We start from the raw sequence: 19548 nt of genomic DNA, 5'->3' as shown, positions 1-19548 counted from the left end.
CCGCTCTCTTCCTGCCTCTATTGATGAACATGGGTTGACTGGGAACATCTGGCTCCAGATTCTCATCCTCCATCTCCTTCTGCCGTCATTTGTGGTGGAAAGGAGAAGAGGAAGAGGAGCGAGAACTTGGGCGTCGCGGGGACATCCAGCTTGGGTCCTCAGATCCTGGTTTCTCCTCTGATGTCCCAGTCTCCCGGTTATCTCTGGACACCCACGGGCCAGAGTTCTCTGAGTGTGGGCCAGGTCCACAGAGGAGAGGACTGTTAGACATGCCAGACCCTGCCTGCCTTGGACCCACCGGGGCCTGGGAAGCTGCGTTGTCAACCCATTCCCCACTTGAGTTTTATGTCCACTCAAGTTTAAAAAATTGCTCTTCATCGTTGCTGTTTAGAGTAAATAAACTGTTCATATATGTGCGTATATACATATATATGAAAAAAAACAAAACAAAACAAAACAACAACTTAACCTGCCCAGGTTTTGTAAGGTGTGACAAGGTGAAGATCTGGGGCCACTGGTTGAAGTGAGGGGAACCAGCACGGTTTGGGGGCACCGTGAAGGGGATGGATTCAGAGCTGGGCAGAACACACTGTTGCCTGCCTGCTGGAGAGAGCACCTAGGCGTCCCCAGACTTTTTACACAGGGGGCCAGTTCACTGTCCCTCAGACCGCTGGAGGGCTGCCACATACTGTGCTCCTCTCAATGACCACCAATGAAAGAGGTGCCCTTCCTGAAGTGCGGCGGCTGTGGGGGAGGTGGGGGCGGGCGGATAAATGGCCTCAGGGGGCCGCATGCTGGCCGTAGTTTGGGAACGCCTGCTCTAGGGGGTTCGGCCCTGGGGTTTCCCTGGAAGTTCTGAGGGCTGATGGCCCCGTGTCCGATGGAGCAGTTTGCTGTTGTCCTCTTCCACCTCTGATGTTCTTCCAGCATGTCTCTGGCTGAGTGACCTTGGTTGAGGTTGCTTAACCCTCTGGATCCTGATTTCCTCATCTGTAAAATGGGCTGGTGCTTATATAGCCCTCAGAATCACACCTGGCTCAGAAGTCCCTGCCAAATGCTAGCTGCTCTAATTGCTCATAAAGGAGGCTAGGTGACTGGCTAATGACCCTAATCATAGTAAGGACTGGCATGACAGAGATATCAAAAAGTTGAGTGGCACTTCCTGTCACCTGGGACCTGAGCTCTCTTGATGTCCCTTCACTTGGACTGGGCAAAATGACACATACATGGCATTGACAGCCCACTTCTGGATCCCACTGTGGCTGAAATGTCATTGCTAATCACTCATGGCCCTCCTTCCCACTGAGCATCCATCATAGAACACCTGAGTCAGCCACTATTAATTGGTTGGCACTGGCACGCAGGAGAAACCCATCGGCCGTCTGGGTCATGCTGCCAGTGCCAGCAGTGTTCTGGGCCAGTAGAGTCCTCAGGTCCTCTCCAGCTATGCTTTTTTCCATTTTCTTTTTTTTTTTTTTTTTTTTTTTTTTTTTTTGAGACGGAGTTTCGCTCTTGTTACCCAGGCTGGAGTGCAATGGCACCATCTCGGCTCACCGCAACCTCCGCCTCCTGGGTTCAGGCAATTCTCCTGCCTCAGCCTCCTGAGCAGCTGGGATTACAGGCACACGCCACCATGCCCAGCTGATTTTTTGTATTTTTAGTAGAGACGGGGTTTCACCATGTCGACCAGGATGGTCTCGAACTCTCGACCTCGTGATCCACCCGCCTCGGCCTCCCAAAGTGCTGGGATTACAGGCTTGAGCCACCGTGCCCGGCCGCTTTTTTCCATTTTCTTCTCCATCGATTCCTGGGACCTTGCAGACTCTTGTGCTTCTCTTTATTCATCCCCCCTGGTCCTTTGCTTGGTGCAAGGGTTTTAGGATGCCGGCCCTTGCCTTTGTGCCCCCATTGGTTTCCTAGACTCCCTCCTCCCCTCTCTCCTTAAAGAGAACTCCAGCTGGGCGCGGTGGCTCAAGCCTGTAATCCCAGCACTTTGGGAGGCCAAGGCGGGTGGATCACGAGGTCGAGAGATCGAGACCATCCTGGTCAACATGGTGAAACCCCGTCTCTACTAAAAGTGCAAAAAATTAGCTGGGCATGGTGGCATGTGCCTGTAATCCCAGCTACTCAGGAGGCTGAGGCAGGAGAATTGCCTGAGCCCAGGAGGCGGAGGTTGCGTTGAGCCGAGATCGCGCCATTGCACTCCAGCCTGGGTAACAAGGGCGAAACTCCGTCTCAAAAAAAAAAAAAAAAAAAAAAAAAGAGAACTCCATAAGGTCAAGGATGGGAGGCAGACTGGGAGCAGGGCAGATGTTTGAAATGGTTTTGGGGGTTGCTCCCATATACCATTCAGTTACCTGATGAGAAAGGTTTCTTTTCAAATCTCTGTCAATGTTGTTGGTTATGTCAAGGAGAAAGAAGCATTGGGTGCTAACGTATGTATTTTTAACACCGAACAGTCCAGTTTTCTTTTTTTTTTTTTTTTTTGAGACGGAGTTTCGCTCTTGTTACCCTGGCTGGAGTGCAATGGCACGATCTCGGCTCACCGCAACCTCCGCCTCCTGGGTTCAGGCAATTCTCCTGCCTCAGCCCCTCCTGAGTAGCTGGGATTACAGGCACGCACCACTATGCCCAGCTAATTTTTTGTATTTTTAGTAGAGACGGGGTTTCACCATGTTGACCAGGATGGTCTCGATCTCTTGACCTCGTGATCCACCCGCCTCGGCCTCCCAAAGTGCTGGGATTACAGGCGTGAGCCACCGCGCCCGGCCCAGTCCAGTTTTCTTAATGGAACTTTCGGTATGTTCTGCAGCAGTGCTCAGCTCAAATTTAATATTCGCTTTGTTTTCACTGTATTTTAGTCTTCATAGCTTTATTGAGGTATAGTTCATGTCCCACACAACTCGTCCATTGTAAGCATGACTTGATGGTTTTTAGTTAATTTATAGAATTGTGCAGTTGTCACCACAGTTACAGACATTTCCTTCATAAAAGTTTCCTTCCATCTGTTTGCAAAGTCCCTGCCCCAACCTCTACCTTCAGCCCATCAGTGATCTGCTTTCTTTCTTCCTTTTTTTTTTTTTTTTTTTGGTTGAGATGGAGTCTTGCTCTGTTGCCAGGCTGGAGTGAAGTGGCATGATCTTGGCTCACTGCAAACTCCACCTCCCAGGTTCAGGTAATTCTCCTGCTTCAGCCCCCTGACTAGCTGGGACTGCAGGCACATGCCACCATGCCCGGCTAATTTTTATAATTTTAATAGAGACGGGTTTTACCATGTTGGCCAGGATGGTCTCAATCTCCTGACCTTGTGATCCACCTGCCTCAGCCTCCCAAAGTGCTGAGATTACAGGCATGAGCCACTGCACCTGGCCCTGCTTTCTTTTTCTTTCTTTCTTTCTTTCTTTTTTTTTTTTTGAGATATAGTCTCCCTCTGTTATGCAGGCTGGAGAGCAGCGGTGGGATCTCAACTCACTGCAACTTCCGCCTCCTCATTTCAGGTGATCATCCCTCCTCAGCCTCTGGAGTAGCTAGGATTACAGGTACCTGCCACCACGCCCGGTTAATTTTTGTATTTTTAGTAGAGGCAGGGTTTTCATCATGTTGGCCAGGCTAGCCTTGAACTCCTGACCTCAGGTGATCCATCCGCCTCGGCCTCCCAAAATGCTGGGATTACAGGTGTGAGTCACCGAGCCTGGCATTCTTTCTGTTCGTATATGTGTATGTGTGTGTGAAAAATGTCTATTTGAGTCTTTTGTCGAATTTTTAAAAACTGGATTATCTTACGGTGTTTTTTTTTTTTTTTTTTGAGACGGAGTTTCGCTCTTGTTACCCAGGCTGGAGTGCAATGGTGCGATATCGGCTCACCGCAACCTCCGCCTCCTGGGTTCAGGCAATTCTCCTGCCTCAGCCTCCTGAGTAGCTGGGATTACAGGCACGCGCCACCATGCCCAGCTAATTTTTTGTATTTTTAGTAGAGACGGGGTTTCACCATGTTGACCAGGTTGGTCTCGATCTCTCGACCTTGTGATCCACCCGCCTCGGCCTCCCAAAGTGCTGGGATTACAGGCTTGAGCCACCGCGCCCGGCTATCTTATGGTGTTGTAACAAAGAGTTCTTTATGTGTTCTGGATAGGATTCCTGTATCAGCCATGTGATTTGCAAATATTTTCTCCAAGTCTGGCCTGCCTTTTAATTTTCTTTTTCTTTTCTTTTCTTTTTTTTTAAGAGGGAGTCTCTCTCTGTCGTTCAGGCTGGAGTGCAGTGGCGCAATCTTGGCTCACTTCAACCTCCGCCTCCTGGGTTGTAGCGATTCTGCCTCAGCCTCCCGAACAGCTGCGACTACAGGCGTGCACGACCACACCTGGCTAATTTTTGTATTTTTAATAAAGGTAGGGTTTCACCATGTTGGCCATCTTGGTCTTGAACTCCTGATTTCAGGTGATCGATCTGTCCATCTCAGCCTCCCAAAGTGCTGGGATTACAGTTGTGAGCCACAATGCCCAACATATTTTTTTAATGGTGTTTCTTTTGAAGAGCAAAAGTTTTGAATTTTGATGAATTCAAATTTATTGCCTTTTTTTTTTTTTTTTTTTTTTTTTTTTTTGAGATGGAATTTTGCCCTGTCACCCAGGCTGGAGTGCAATGACGTGATCTTGGCTCACTGCAACCTCTGCCTCCCGAGTTCAAGTGATTCTCCTGCCTCAGCCTCCCGAATAGCTGGGATTACAGGTACGTGCCACCACGCCTGGCTAATTTTTTGTATCTTTAGTAGAGATGGGGTTTCACCATGTTGGCCAGGCTGGTCTCGAACTCCTGACCTCGTGATCTGCCCTCCTTGGCCTCCCAAAGTGCTGAGATTACAGGCGTGAGCCACTGGGCCTGGCTTTTTTTTTTTTTTTTTTTTTTAAAAGACTCAGTCTTGTCCACCAGGTTGGAGTGCAATGGCTTAATCTTGGCTCACTGCAACCTCTGCCTCCTGGGTTCAAGCAGTCCTGCCTCAGCCTCCCACGTAGCTGGGATTGCAGACGTCCGCCACCATGCCCTGCTAATTTTTGTATTTTTAGTAGAGACAGGGTTTCATGGTGTTGGCCAGGCTGGTCTTGAACTCCTGACCTCAGGTGATACACCTGCCTCGGCCTCTCAAAGTGCTGGGATTACAGGTGTGAGCCACCTCACCTAGCCTAATTTATTGCTTTTTTTTTTTTTTTTTTTTTTGAGACGGAGTTTCGCTCTTGTTACCCAGGCTGGAGTACAATGGCGCGATCTTGGCTCACCACAACCTCCGCCTCCTGGGTTCAGGCAATTCTTCTGCCGCAGCCTCCCGAGTAGCTGGGACTACAGGCAGTCACCACCATGCCCAGCTAATTTTTGTATATTTAGTAGAGACGGGGTTTCACCATGTTGACTAGGATGGTCTCGATTTCTTGACCTCGTGATCCACCCGCCTCGGCCTCCCAAAGTGCTGGGATTATAGGCATGAGCCACCGCGCCTGGCCAATTTATTGCTTTTTAAGTGAATGATGCTTTTGGAGTTATGTTTTAGAAATCTTGGCTGGGCAAGGTGGCTCACACCTGTAATCCCAGCACTTTGAGAGGCTGAGGTGGGTCGATCACGAGATTAGGCGTTTGAGACCAGCCTGACCAACATAGTGAAACTCTGTCTCTACTAAAAATAAAAAGATTACCTAAGTGTGGTGGTGAGTGCTTGTAATCCCAGCTGCTTAGAAGGTTGAGGTAGGAGCATTGCTTGAACCAATGAGTTGGAGATTGCAGTGAGTCGAGATCACGCCACTGTACTCTAACCTGGTGAAAGAGTGAGACTCAGTCTCAAAAAAAAAAAAGGAAATCTTGACTGGGTGTGGAGGCTCACTCTGTAAGCCCAGCATTTTGAGAGGTAAGGTGGACAGATCACCTGAGGTCAGGAGTTTGAGATCAGCCTGGCCAACATGGTAAAACCCTGTCTCTACTAAAAATACAAAAAATTAGCAGGACACTGTGGTGTATGCCTGTAATTCCAGCTACTTGGGAGTCTGAGGCAGGGGAATTGCTTCAACCTGGGAGGTGGAGGTTGGGTTGCAGTCAGTGGAGATTGAGCCACTGCACTGCAGCCTGGGCAACAGAGCCTCGCCCGCAAAAAAAAAAAAAAAAAAAGAAAAAAATCTTTGCCTACGTCAAGGTCACAAAGATTTTCTCCTATTTTTTTTTATAGAAGTTTATAGTTTTTTTTTTTTTTTTTTTTGAGACGGAGTTTCGCTCTTGTTACCCAGGCTGGAGTGCAATGGCGCGATCTCGACTCACCGCAACCTCCGCCTCCTGGGTTCAGGCAATTCTCCTGCCTCAACCTCCTGAGTAGCTGGGATTACAGGCATGCGCCACCATGCCCAGCTAATTTTTTGTATTTTTAGTAGAGATGGGGTTTCACTATGTTGACCGGGATGGTCTCGATCTCTTGACCTCGTGATCCACCCGCCTCGGCCTCCCGAAGTGCTGGGATTACAGGCGTGAGCCACCGCGCCCGGCCTATAGTTTTAGCTCTTACATTTAGGTCTTTGATCCATTTTGAGTTAATTTTTTTTTTTTTTTAAATTTTGGGAGGGTCTTGTTCTGTTGTTCAGGCTGGATGTGGTGGTGTGATCACAATGATCGCAATTCCCTCTAGCCTTGACTTCCCAGCTCAGGTGATTCTCCCACCTCAGCCTCCCAAGTAGCTGGGTTTTCCCAGCTATGAGTTTGTACCACCATGCCTAGCAAATTTGTTTTCTTTTTTTGAGACAAAGTCTTGCTCTGTTGCCCAGGCTGGAGTGCAGTTGCGCTATCTCGGCTCACTGCAACCTCTGTCTCCCAGGTTCAAGTGATTCTTCTGCCTCAGCCTCCTGAGTAGCTGGGATTATAGGCGTATGCCACCATGCCTGGTTAGTTTTTTTTTTTTTTTTTTTTGAGATGGAGTCTTGCCCTGTTGCTCAGGCTGGAGTGCAGTGGCGGGATCTTGGCTCACTGCAACCTCTGCCTCCCGGGTTAAAGCTGCCTCAGCCTCCTGAGTAGCTGGGATTATAGGCGTATGCCACCATGCCTGGTTAGTTTTTTTTTTTTGTTTTTTTTTTTTTTTTGAGATGGAGTCTTGCCCTGTTGCTCAGGCTGGAGTGCAGTGGCGGGATCTTGGCTCACTGCAACCTCTGCCTCCTGGGTTAAAGCGAGTCTCCTGTCTCAGCCTTCTGAGTAGGTGAGACTACAGGTGTGTGCCACCACGCCCAGCTAATTTTTTTGTATTTTTAGTAGAGACAGGGTTTCACCATGTTGGCCAGAATGGTCTCTATCTCTTGACCTCATGATCCGCCTGTCTCGGCCTCCCAGAGTGCTGGGTTTACAAGTGTGAGCCACTGCACCTGGCTGTTCTTTTTTAATAACAGCTTTGTTGAGATCTAATTCACAGCATATAAGTCACACTGAAAATGTCCAGTCTGGATGTTTTTAGTATACTTGTGTTGTGCAGCCTTCTCCACTGCCTAGTTCCAAAATATCTTCATCACACTAAAAAGAAACCCAGTGCCCATGTAACAGTCATTCTAGGTGAGGCGTGGTGGCTCATCTGTAATCCCAGCAATTTGGGAGTCCAGGACTGGCAGATTACTTGAGTTCAGGAGTTTGAGACCAGCCTGGGCAACACAGCAAAACCTTGTCTCTACAAAAAATACAAAATTTATCAGCGTGTGGCGGTGTGCACCTTTAGTTCCAGCTACTTGGTGGGCTGAGATGGGAGGATGCTTGAGCTCAGGATATCCAGGCTGCAGTGAACCATCATTGCCCCACTGCACTCCAGCCTGGGCAACAGAGTAAGACTCTGTCTCTAAAGAATAAATTAATAAGCCGGGCGCGGTGGCTCAAGCCTGTAATCCCAGCATTTTGGGAGGCCGAGGCAGGTGGATCACGAGGTCAAGAGATCGAGACCATCCTGGTCAACATGGTGAAACCCCGTCTCTACTAACAATACAAAAAATTAGCTGGGCATGGTGGCACGTGCCTGTAATCCCAGCTACTCGGGAGGCTGAGGCAGGAGAATTGCCTGAATTCAGGAAGCCGAGGTTGTGGTGAGCCGAGATCGCGCCATTGCACTCCAGCAAGAGCGAAACTCTGTCTCAAAAAAAAAAAAAAAAAAAAGAATAAATTAATAAAATTTGGCCTGGCACGGTGGCTCATGCCTGTAATCCTAGCACTTTGGGAGGCCGAGGCGGGTGGACCACTTAAGGTCATGGGTTTGAGAGCAGCCTGGTCAACATGGTAAAACCCCATCTCTTCTAAAAATACAATAAATTAGCTGGACGTGGTAGCAGGTGCCTGCAATCCCAGCTACTCAGGAGGCTGAGGCAAGAGAATTGCTTGAACCCAGGAAGCAGAGGTTGCAGTGAGCTGAGATCACACCACTGCATTGCAGCCTGGGCAGCTGAGGCCACGTTCTATTTATTTACAAAGTTAATACGATTTTTTTTTTTTAAAGGGCTTGAGTTTCATAGTAGGGACATTCAAAGGTAAAAGCAATCCTAACAGGCTGTGAAAATTGCACCTGCTGTGGGGGGCAACCCTGTAGGGGTGTGGTGGGAGGAGCACGGGCTTCAGAGTCCTGGGCTGACAGTAGCCCCAGCTCTGCCAGTGACTTCCTCAGGGGCCTTAGCCATTCATCAGCTCAATGGGGCCCCATTTCCCTGGCTGAACCCTGGGGATCAGCTCTGATTCCCTGGGCCCCTTTCATGTCTGGCCACCAGTCCATGTGAGCCAGCAGGAAGGGACAGACCCTGGCCCTCGTCCAGCCTGGCTTTTGTTTTTCGTGATGCCCGGAAGTTTTCTGGAAAACGTTCTGTATTTCCTGGATGATCCTGAAGTGGTGACCTCTCCTGCCTGCCCACTTCCCAGACACAGTGCCGCCTGGGTCCCACGTTGGCTGGCTTTCCCCACGCCCTTCCCCTGTGTCCTGTGAGGCTGTCCAGCTTTGTTCTTGCTTTGGGGTCGTCTTGTCCTGTGGAGGATGGTGTGGTGTCTTGTGCGCCGTCCCTGCAGTGCCTGACTTGTGCTCACTGAGCAACTGTAGAGCTGCCCGGAGTTCAGCCCCTGCCTGTACTCAAGGAGGGGTCTGTGTCCCTCTGCTTGTTTGCAGAAAAGCCGACCTGGAGCAGTGTTGGAGGGGGTCACTTAATCCTGAACGAGCATTCTGTCATTTGCCTTTCCATAGAATGGGGAAAGAAGCAAGAGGTTTGAGGAGTGACTGAAATCAAGACTTGAGGCTGTGAGAAGTCCTTTCATCCATCTTGCTGGGGACTTGGGTCCTCTCACCTGGTGTTGGGTGTGGGGCCTCAGGCAGGCCTGGCATCCCTGAGGTGGGCAGAAGGTTGCATTAGCTCCTCAGGGGTCAGCACTGGCATCACTGCTCGCATACCCTTAGCTTTCTTCCAGCAGGGCTCCTACCCCGCAGAACAGACACTCTCTGTGATGTCTCTGAGAGCCCAGACTCCCAGGGAACCTTCTGGGGAATCAAAAGAAAGGAAAGATTGCTTCAGTGCTTTGGGGGAAAAAAGTGTGTATGTACACATACTGTACATAGACATTTAAAATCAGGGGCCGGGGGCCGGGCATGGTGGCTCATGCCAGTAATCCCAGCAATTTGGCTGAGGCCGAGGCAGGCAGATCACTTAGGTGAAACCCCCATCTCTACTAAAAATATTAAAAAAAAAAAATTAGGCAGGTGTGGTGGTGTGCACCTGCAATCCCAGGTACTCAGATTAGGGTTGAGGTGGGAGAATCTCTTGAATACAAGAGGCCGAGGTTGCAGTGAACCAAGATCACACCACTACACTTCAGCCTGGGTGACAGCCAGACCGTGTTTCTAAAGCAATAAATTAATCAAGTAAATGAAAAATAATAAATTGAGGCATTTATTTATTTAGAGATGGAGAGACGGAGTCTTACTCTGTCGTCCAGGCTGGAGTGCAGTGGTGCGATCTTGGCTCACTGCAATCTCCGCCTCCTGGGTTCAAGCAGTTCTCTGCCTCAGCCTGTTGAGTAGCTGGAATTATAGATGCCTGACACTAAGCCTGGCAAATTTTTTGTATTTTTAGTAGAGATGGTGTTTCTTTTCTCTTTCTTTCTCTCTTCTTTCTTTTTCTCTTTCTTTTCTTTTTCTTTCTTTCTCCTTCCTTCCTTCCCTCCCTCCATCTCTCTCTTCCTTCCTTCCTTGCTTCCTTTTTTTCTTATAGATGGGGTTTCACCATGTTGGTGAGGCTGATCTTAAACTCCCGACCTCAGGTGATCTGCCCGCCTTGGCCTCCAAAGTGCTTGGATTACAGGTGTGAGCCACCAGCCCGGCCGAGATGGGGTTTCACTATATTGGCCACTCTAGTCTTGAACTCCTAAACTTGTGATCCACCCACCTCGGCCTCCCAAAGTGCTGGGACTGCAGGCATGAGCCACCGAGCCCAGTCTATGTATTTATTTATTTATTTATTTTTTTTGAGACAGAGTCTCGCTCTGTCACCGAAGCTGGAGTGCAGTGGTGAGAGCTCAGTTCACTTTAGCCTCAGCCTCCCAGGTTCATGCAGTTCTCCTACCTCAGCCTCTGGAGTAGCTGGGATCACCGGCATGAGCCACTGGGCCTGGCCAAGGCTACCATGCTTCTAGGAAATGTACAGCTCATCAACATGCAGTTTGATAAATGATCACAAAGTGAACCTGTTGAGAAAAATAGAGTAGTACCTGTTCCCAGAGGCCCCTGTTGTCCCCTCCTGAACAATTTGCCTCCCCCTTCTTCCGTGGTAACCCTCTCTTGACTTCCACCCTGGGTGAGTTCTGCTTGGGTTTGAACTTGAGAGAACTGGAGTAGAAGCTCTTCTTGCTCCACCTGGAATGAGATGGGATGCGATGCCCTGGCGGGGTCTGTGAGCAGTGAGTGATCTCGAATCTGCTGTGGGACCCTCCAGCGTCCAGGTGCTGCCCATGGCGAGGCGCCGGGGGAGCAATTCTGCTGGGGACATTCTTGTGTCTGACGGTGGTGCCCTTGAGTCTGATATCTTTGGGTGCATTTTTATGCCTGGGTGTGGACTTGTTGGGGCCCTTGGGTGCGTTCAGCCTTAGTAGATTTTAAACTTTTCTGAGTGAGCAAGCTAACTTGCATTTCTGCAGGCAAGAACACAGGTGCTGGTCCCTCTGCATTCATACTGGCAGTAGGTAGGGTGAGGGGTGCATGCTATTTGTAATTTATTTTTTCAGCCTCACCTTGGATTTCTCATTTTACTTTTTCCTGATGACCAGTGCGGTTGAGAGCCTTTCTGTATGAGAATTGGCCATCTGTTTCTCATCCTCCTGTTGAAGTGCCTGGTGAAGTCTTTTACACATTCAAGCAATTGAGTAGCCAGGTGCAGTGGCTCACACCTGTAATTCCAGCACTTTGGGAGGCCGAGGCAGGTCGATCACCTTAGGTTAGGAGTTTGAGACCAGCCTGGCCAACACAGCAAAATGCCGTCTCTACTAAAAATACAAAAATTAGTTGGGTGTGGCGTTGGGCACCTGTAATCCTAGCTCTTGGGGAGGCTGAAGGCAGGAGAATCGCTTGAACCCGGCAGGCAGAGGTTGCAGTGAGCAGAGATGGTGCCACACTGTACTCCAGCCTGGGCGACAGAGCGAGACTCTGTCACACACACACACACACACACACACAAAAGGATAATTCTTTTTTTGTTGTTGTTGGTTTACAGAAGCTCTTTCCTAAATGCTTTTTATTATGGTTTTAATTTGTTTGGAAATTGGCCATCTCAGTGCCGTTTATGGAAGCCAACCTAGGGAAGAAACGGAGTGGAGTGAAGTCTCGGAGGGAGGTCCCAGGAACTTCAGGGGAAAAGGAGAAGTGGAAGCTGTGAGAATCCAGAGCCCATGTTTGGCTCCAGCCTCAGCGCCATCCTGCTGTCCTGCAGAGCGCTCTGGCTGTTCTGGCATGCACAAGGCCATCGCTACCCACCGGGCTGCTCAAGGACCAAGTGCTGCCGTTGTCCCTGGTCCCATTCCACAGAAGGGAGAATCCAGATGGCCCAGCTTGCTGGTGTCTACCTTGGGGCCAAACTGCCCCTGTCTAGGGGTGGGGGCCCTGAGGGTAGTGGAGGCTGTTTCCAGAAAAGATTGTGTTGGCTGGGGCGGACACACCCCAATCAAAGACAGTGGCTACAGCTTAAGCCACGTCAGCGCACCAGCGTTTCTACGTAGTCAAAGTTGTTCTCAGCTTTGCCTTCCGCACTGGGAGCCAGAGCCCTGTGTTTAGTATGGTATCATGTTTACGTATGGGAGGTTGGAAAGGAACATCTAGCAAGGGTGTTCTCATCTGCTCCTTTGTGTAAATGGGCTTTTTAAAAAATCCTCAGGACATCCTGAATTTTGGGTGTTCCTCTCATCTCAAGTGTGCAGATAAAGAAATCAAGGCCGGGCATGGTGGCTCATGCCTGTAATCCCAGCACTTTGGGAGGCGGGTGGATCATGAGGTCAGGAGTTTGAGACCAGCTTGGCCAACATGGTGAAACCCCATGCCTACTAAAAATAAAAAAAAATTAGCTAGGTGTGGTGGCAGGCACCAGTAATCCTAGCTACTCTGGAGGCTGAGGCAAGAGAATTGCTTGAATCCGGGAAGTGGAGGTTGCAGTGAGCCAACATCGTGCCACTGCACCCCAGCCCAGGCAACAGTGTGCGCCTCTGTCTGCAAAAAAAAAAAAAAATCAAGATCCAAGCCCATGTTGACTTCCTAGCTGGGTGGGGGATTGGTAGCGAGCAGGGAAGCATGGTGGTATGGTGGGCCCAGGGGGATCAATGCGTGGGTGATACAGCTGGGTGGGACCCCCAGGGCGCTCGAAGGCTGAGGGGCTGCCACCCCCTCTGGCCTCCCATCTGGTGGGGGTATCCTGGGACCTGATCTGGTGCAGGTTTGGCTCAACTGAGGTTTATTGGCAATGCGTCAGCTGATTTTGTGAGACTGGTAACCAGGAACATCTGTTCTGTTAGACCATGAGACGAATTTTCAGCAGGTGGAATCAGTGAGCTGTTCCGAGCCCCTGCAGACGCCTCGTGGCCTTGCCACTCCTGCTTCCTCAGGTGGGGATGATGGCTGAGGCAGCCTAGTGAAGTCCGCCCGTGGTGTCTTGGGTCCCTGGGCTGCTGTGTTTCTTAGGAGGCAGGCATTCTGGGTGATCATTCACATCCTGGCTTCCTTCACATGGCTGAGAATGCAGGCTCTGGAGCCTACATGGGGGTCCCAGTGAGAACATCCCTCCCTGGTTGTGTGACCTGAGCAGGTCACTTAGCCTCACTGGGCCTCAGTTTCCCTGTCAGACACCAGTAACAACAGCATCTGCTTTCATTCCTTAGGTGAGTGTTTATACAGCTCTTATGGTGTGGAGGGTGGAGGTCATGAGGATATGGGACCGTGTTGTTGTAAATGACGCCTGCTCTTGGGCAGGGGAGGGCAGAGTGGGCCAACAGGTACATGAGAAAAAGCAGTGACACTATGAGGAGAGTGGCGGTGGGAGCTTTGACAACAAGCTGGCAGGCAGCCTGTAAGGTGGTCCAGGCTGGCCTCACCACGGCATCCCAAGGAGGGAATAGCCCAGGCCGGGAAGGTGGGAGTGGTAGTGGGCAGGGCAGGTAGAATCTGGTCTGCAGAGCGGGGAGTTTGGCCTTGGCCTTTAGGTCAGGGTGCGGCGACTTTGACTTGTGGAGATCATTGGACTGGGGGAATCTGGAAGGTGAGGAGGAAGCCTGGGTTACCTGGAATGGGACAGGCGGGACATTTGTCACCCAGGCCTCCTTATTGCTTGGGCTTCCTGTCCCCATAGCACAGCTTCCGCCCCCTTGGTCGGGGAGGATGAGGAGCGTCTGCCTATGGATCCACATGTGGTCTCCTTGTTGGGGGTGCAGAGGAAAGGCCTTTCCACTGAGATCTGAGTCTGGCCTGTTTTTATCAGGGGTGTCCCAGGGTTGGTGGGTTCGGAGGCAAATGCTTTTCAAGGGTCCAGACCAGGAACCTCTAATCCGGTGGGCCCCGAACTCTCTTCTGATTAACATGGATCAGATTTTTTCCCTGAAAACTCTGATTGCCGAGTTCAGACACAGGCAGGCGGTGCAGGTGTTTACAGGCAGAACAGCAAGGCCCCACTTGACTCTTCCGCCTCCTCCATGCCCTCCATGGCACTGACGGTGGTTTGCCGTGGCTCGCCTCTGCTCGGTTGAATCCATCTGTGCTCGTAGATGCCTGTGCTACGATTTTCACCTGTGTTCTCGGCAGGCTTTGCCGTGTCCCGGGCGGGCTTCCCGCCCTCTCAAGGTTCACTCATTTCAGTGATAAAGAATATTCCTGTTTTCTTCTCGTGAACGTCTGGTGGCATTCATTGCACACGTTGTACCACCAGATATTGACAAGGTGCAACAGACAAAAGGGGGCCACAGAAGGCTTCTTGATTAACTCATGGCCTGTATAGAAGGGACGGGGCTGTCCCCCTCCCTGGCCATCTCCGAGACAGCTTCTGACCCATGGCCTTATGGTTTTGGTTTTTCTCAGCTGTAAAGGGTGACAAACACATGTATTCCTCCCACCTGGAGGCTTGTGTGTAGGGGATCAAGACTGTGTGGGAAACGTCTGGAGGCCTCCCAAGGAAGGGGTTGTTGGTTTGCATTTTTGTGGCTGTTTCCTCCCTTTCCACGTCACCCAGACATCTGCAAGCCACCCAGAGTCTGAATCCCTTGGTCAGGGAGGCAGTGACTTGCTGAGCTCCAGACCCCCTGGGGGTGACAGAAAACCAGGGGAGAAGGTTGCCTTTGTTTTAGCGGTGTTTGAGGACTGCCCTGGAGGCCCTGAGGCCCTGGGTCCTTGAGTGTGTTGGTTTCCTGTAGCTGGGATTTCCAGGATAGCTTGGGCTCCTGTGGCGTCTCTGGGGTACTTTGAGCCCACAGGAGGATTTTCAGCCATTCTGCTGGGGAAGCCCTTTGCGTGTGGCTCTTTGTGTGTGAACAGTGCCCATTGTCACTGGCGATGACACCACTGACTGCTGTCCTCGTGGACCCAGGCTGCAGGAGGGGAGGTGCTCAGCATGGAAACTGAGACCCAAGTGGGCTCCGGAGTTGGGGTGTGAGCTGCAGCTCCACCACTGATAAGCTTGGGGGTCTTTGCTGAGCTTCGTTTCCTGCATGGAAGGTGGGGGCTGTGTCTGGCCCTCTCTCCTTGGTGCCATTGGGAAAGGGGGTACTGGCCTCAGTTGGTATGGAGGGAGAGCCACGTGGGTGCAGTTCCACCTGCGTTCTTTCACCTCCACAGTTGCCTTCTTCTCACTCTAGGTCTCCTTTTTCCTCCACCCCCTTGGCAGCCCTCCTCTTGATTCTGAGTTGGTGCACACACAAACATACACAGCACATGGACACACACACACCATGTTACATGTGCACGTCGTTCTTGAGGCAAAAGAAAAGGACGGCCCGGCCCCTCACACTTCCCCAGACCTGGTCCCTTCCTCCTGCCCCATCAGGGACCTAGGGTCTCCGTCCTGCGTTGTTTTTCCATGTGTGAATACCCATGCGTGAGCGACAGGATTCATTTTGGATGTTTTTCTTTTTCTTTTTTTTGAGACAGTCATGCCATTGCTTGGGCTGGAGTGCAGCGGCGCAATCATAGCTCACTGGAACCTCAAATTCCTGGGCTCACATGGTCCTCCCGCCTCAGCCCCTTGAGTGGCTGGAACTACAGGTGCACCTCACTGTGCCTGGCTACTTTTTGCATTTTTTTGTAGAGACGAGGTCTCGCCATGTTGCCCAGGCTGATCTGAAACTCCTGGCTTCAAGCCGTCTGCCCCCCTCAGCCTCCCAAAGTGCTGGGATTACAGGCGTGAGCCACTGCACCCGGCCCTGGATTATCTGTGAGGAGTTTCTCCTCCTTCCCAGTTGGTCTCTCCTGCAGGTGTGAGTTGTTGATCATCTGCCTCATGTTGATCACATAGACCCTGCTCCTAACTGCTAGGGCTGTGGGTCCTTCCTGTGACCCTGCCCTGTCTGTTACGCGTTTCCCTATCCTTGAACATGTGACTTGATACAAATTATTTTTTTTAGACATTCTTGCTCTGTTGCCCAGGCTGGAGTGCAGTGGTGTGCACTGCAGCCTCCGCCTCCCAGGTTCAAGTGATTCTCCTGTTTCAGCCTCCCAAGTAGCTGGGATTACAGGCATGCCCAGCTAATGTTTGTATTTTTAGTAGGCACAGTTTCACCATGTTGGTCAGGCTGGTCTTCAACTCCTGACCTCTGTCTGACCTCAAGTGATCTGCCTTCCTTGGCCTCCCAAAGTGCTGGGATTATGGGCATGAGCCACTGTGCCCAGTGAATCTTTTTTTTTTTTTTGATGCAGGGTCTAGCTCTGTTGCCTAGACTGTAGTGCAGTGGCTTGATCCCAGTTCACTGCAGCCTTGACCTCCCAGGCTCAAGAGATCCTCCCACCTCAGCCTTCTGAGTAGTTTGGACTGTAAGTGTGTACCACCATGCCAGCTTTTTTTTTTTTTTCTTTTGAAACAGAGTCCCACTCTGTCACCCAGGCTGGAATACAGTGGCACAATAATCTCGGCTCACTGCAACTCCATCTCCTGGCTTCAAGCGATTCTTGTGCCTCAGCCTCCTGAGTATCTGGTACAGGCACATGCCCAGCTAACTTTGTTATTTTTAGTAGAGACAGGATTTCACCATGTTGGCCAGGCTGGTCTTGAACTGCTGACCTCAAGTGATCTGCTCACCTTGGCATCCCAGAGTTTTGGGATTACAGGCGTGAGGCATTGTGCCTGGCCTAAGTTTTGTATTTTTGTTAGAGTTGGGGTTTTGCCATGTTGCCCAGGCTGGTATTGAACTCCTTGGCTCAAGTGAATCTCCCACCTTGGCCTTCCAAAGTGCTAGGATTACATACGTGAGCCACCGTGCCCAGCCCTGCTCGAATTTTTTTTTTTTTTTTTTTTTGAGACGGAGTTTCGCTCTTGTTACCCAGGCTGGAGTGCAGTGGCGCGATCTCGGCTCACCGCAGTTGAAATTAAAATTTTAAAAAATTGCTGGGTGTGGTGGCTCATGCCCTTAATCCCAGCACTTTGGAAGGCTGAGGCAGCCAGATCATGAGGTCAGGAGTTTGAGACCAGCCTGAGCAATATGGTGAAACCCTGTCTCTACTAAAAATACAAAAATTAGCTGAGCGTGGTGGCACATGCCTGTAATCCCAGCTACTAAGGAGGCTGAGGCAGGAGAATTGCTTGAACCCAGGAGGTGGAGGTTGCAGTGAGCCTAGTTCACGCCACTGCACTCCAGCCTGGGCGACAGAGCGAGAGACTGCGTCTCAAAAAAAAAGGAATTAAAAAACTTTTTACATCATCATAACCTGTGAGAATTTTTTTGTGGTTTGATTAGGCATTACTGATACCCAGTTGATCAAACAAATATTACAGTTTTTTTTGTTTTGTTTTGTTTTGTTTTTGAGACGGAGTTTCACTCTTGTTACCCAGGCTGGAGTGCAATGGTGTGATCTCGGCTCACCGCAGCCTCCGCCTCCTGGATTCAGGCAATTCTCCTGCCTCAGCCTCCTGAGTAGCTGGGATTATAGGCACGCGCCACCATGCCCAGCTAATTTTTTGTATTTTTAGTAGAGATGGGGTTTCACCATGTTGACCGGGATGGTCTCGATCTCTTGACCTTGTGATCCACCCACCTCGGCCTCCCAAAGTGCTGGGATTACAGGCTTGAGCCACCGTGCCTGGCCCAATATTACAGTTTAAATCAGTAACAAGTAGAAATACTAAAAAAGAGTGGAAATACATCCCTTGAGAAGATGCGTACCTTTTCTTCCTGGTTATTTCATGCATTCACAGTCTGACATAAGCTGTGGCTAAAATGATACAGATCTCAGCCTCAATTCTCGTTCTCTTTCTCCCTCTCTCTTTTTTTTTTCTTTCTTTTGAGACAGAGTCTTGCTCTGTCACCCAGACTGGATTAGGGTGCAGTGGTGCTATCTCAGCTCACTACAACCTCTGCCTCCCAGGTTCAAGTGATTCTCCTGCCTCAACCTCTTGATTAGCTGGGATTACAGGTGCGTGCCACCACACTTGGCTAATTTTTGTGTTTTTAGTAGAGACGGGGTTTCACAATGTTGACCAGGACGGTCTCGATCTCTTGACCTCGTGATCCACCCGCCTCGGCCTCCCAAAGTGCTGGGATTACAGGCTTGAGCCACCGTGCCCGGCCCCCAATTTTTCTTGTTTTACAGTGATACATGTTAACTGTAGAAAACTTAGCTTTGAAATGATGAAGGAAAAAATTACTTATTACCCGTGTGTTTCAGTTTGTAGCATTTGTTCTTCTGAAGTTATATATATATGTATGTGCATATGTGTGTGTGTATATATAGAGAGAAAGTGTGTGTTTGCGTGTCAGGCTCTTGCTCTGTTGCTCAAGCTGGAGTGCAGTGGCGTGATCATGGCTCACTGCAGCCTTGAACTCTTGGGCTCAAGCGATCTTCCTACCTCAGTGAGTGTCCTGAGTAGCTAGGACTATAAGCGTTTGCCCCAGGCCCAGCTAGTTTTAAAAAAACTTTTGTAGAGACAGGGTCTCCCTATGTTGCCCAGGCTGATCTTGAACTCCAGGGCTCAAGCAGTCTTCCTGCCTTGATCTTCCTAAGTGCCCAGGCTTGAACCAGCGGCCCAGCTCAGTAACTTCCTCTGAAGTTACTGAAGCCTAAAACTACATACAGTAAGATCTTAGAGCCTCCCACCTAGAACATCAGGCCAAAAAGTGGTGTGGAGATGAATAAAGCCAGAAAGGGGAGTGGGGAGATGGGTTAGCAAGCAGGGGTGTGGGGGGCTTGGCAGGTTGTAAAAGGGGTGGTCAGAGGCCGAGGCGGGCAGATCACCTGAGGTTGGGAGCTTGAGACCAGCGTGACCAACATGGAGAAACCCGTCTCTTCTAAAAATACCCAGGTGTGGTGGCCCATGGCTGTAATCCCAGCTACTCGGGAGGCTGAGACAGGAGAATTGCTTGAACCCGGGGAGGCGTAAGTTGTAGTGAATTGAGATCATGGCACTGCACTCCAGCCTGGGCAAGAAGAGTGAAAGTCCGTCTCAAAAAAAAAAAGTAAAGAAGTGGCGTTGGGGAGGTGATCAGAAGAGGCATTGTGGAGAGGAGGGCAGCCTGAGGTGGAGCCGGCGCTCCAGGGAAGAGCTGAGGACTCCAGGGCCCTGAGGTGTGAGCAGGCCAGGGCCGGCAGGGTGGGCTCCTCTGGGGCCTCCCAGGCTGCAGGGAGGAGACTGGGATGCCAGCAGGGCTTCGAGAGCAGTGGGTCGGGAAACAGACGTGGGACTCAGGGTGTGGGGAGACTAGCGAGTGGGCGTGGTCACAGGGCAGACAGTGCCAGAGTTCTAACCACTGCCGTGGCTGTAGGAATGAACTCAAATTGGGAGCCAGGAGAGGAGAATGACAGTCACCTGGACCACATCTGAGAAAGATTCAACATCTGTTTCTGGGTGA

General features: G+C 50.5%; 1 protein-coding gene across 10 annotated transcripts in view; it reads left to right on the top strand.

Moving 5' to 3' along the window:
- MGRN1 (mahogunin ring finger 1) overlaps positions 1-19548 on the top strand; it is a 66773-nt gene that overhangs the window by 1000 nt on the left and 46225 nt on the right. The window lies entirely within an intron of this gene.

This window comes from Saimiri boliviensis, chromosome 12, assembly GCF_048565385.1.
Source record: "Saimiri boliviensis isolate mSaiBol1 chromosome 12, mSaiBol1.pri, whole genome shotgun sequence".
NCBI lineage: Eukaryota > Metazoa > Chordata > Mammalia > Primates > Cebidae > Saimiri > Saimiri boliviensis.
The sequence above is the reverse complement of the archived record's forward strand: the minus strand, read 5'-3'. Positions and strand labels throughout refer to the sequence as shown.